Raw genomic sequence first — 1,424 nt, forward strand, 5'->3', positions numbered from 1 at the left:
CTTGTTTTCTCCAGAGGCCTGTGTCACTCTTGGGGGAATGTGTCTGCGTGCCTAAGACTGTGGGTAAAAATGGGATTCACTGCTGCTTCATTCAGCCACACGGTTATTAGAACGAAACGTCTGTTAATGACATGCGTTTAAAGACTCTTGCAATCATTTCATGTTTATGCTGCATTAATCGGCGATTATTGAACCACAGTTTAGATTCAGTCCCTGCAGTTAACTTGCTGACTTCTCCAGTTTTTCATAGTTCAATGTGATGCATCAAGAGTGTGTATAACGAGAGGGAGCTTGTTTTCCACATCTTTTGTTTATATGTGTCTTATGTCCAGCTTTCACCAATGGCGATAGCAAGGGAAAGGATGAGACCAATGTGTAAGTCTGTCTGTGCCCATGCACGGCACCCACATCGGTAATTCTCTACTGTGCATTTACAGCCAGTTATTGGCTCCTACACCCAGCCCCTGCCACTTTTGAAATATCTCCATTGTTTTGTGCTGTCTCTCTGTGCTCTTTTCACCAAGGTGAATCACTTCTACCCAACCTGCTACAGATTTCATCTGACAAAACACTTATGAAGATTCCCACTGCATAAACATGCACTTCGCATCTCTCGTTATTTGGTTTTCCTGGATCTCGACTCAGACAAGAAAAGTTCACGGTAATTGCCTTGGAAAAGAAAATGGAGTTCCTTTTAACTATTCCAATTCAATCTACATTTCAATGCAGTTTAGGCAACAAAGTCAAATTATTCTTTGAAACTTTATAATAGCGTCGATGCATATAAACACACGATTGGAGTTCCAATTTCAATAAGACAGATGTGATCATCCAAAAACAGCAACATTGAAAACAGCGACGAGAGTGGGATTCGAACCCACGCGTGCAGAGCACAATGGATTAGCAGTCCATCGCCTTAACCTCTCGGCCACCTCGTCAGTTGTGCGATGGGCTATCTGATCTTATGAATAAGTGAATTGCGTAAATTATGCACACCATAGATATTTCTCCTTGGTATTGGTGAAATTGTAAATAGCACAGTATGGTTCCAGGAGTATCGTCTGACCTCTGGGTGTGGGGCAAGCGCACTCCCACTGTGACACTCTGCTCACAGTGATCAGAGCAAAAATGAAGAAATGGCTATGCAACAAGATCTGTTGAATTCTGTGAAGATTTGAAGTCAATGGAGTGGAGAGCCGGTGACAGCAGGAGATTAAAGTTGTGTGTGAGGAATTGTTTTCCACACTGGAGGAGAGTGCATAGTGCTCAATGTCATTATTTGGAATATCTTTCTTCTGCGCAGATATTTTTGACACGCCCTTGCATACAGGACAGACAATTTCAAAATACTAAATAATTCTAAACTGACAATTGATTTCAACAATGCAAAAAACTTGATCTGTATCATTTTCCTGGGCCGTGGG

General features: G+C 41.9%; 1 non-coding gene across 1 annotated transcript; it reads right to left on the reverse strand.

Annotated features, from left to right (window-relative positions):
- Positions 1 to 856: 856 nt before the first annotated feature.
- Positions 857 to 938, reverse strand: trnas-gcu. Its single transcript has one exon. It is a non-coding gene; the product is annotated as a tRNA-Ser (tRNA).
- Positions 939 to 1,424: the final 486 nt, after the last annotated feature.

This window comes from Chiloscyllium plagiosum, chromosome 8 (genome assembly GCF_004010195.1).
Source record: "Chiloscyllium plagiosum isolate BGI_BamShark_2017 chromosome 8, ASM401019v2, whole genome shotgun sequence".
NCBI lineage: Eukaryota > Metazoa > Chordata > Chondrichthyes > Orectolobiformes > Hemiscylliidae > Chiloscyllium > Chiloscyllium plagiosum.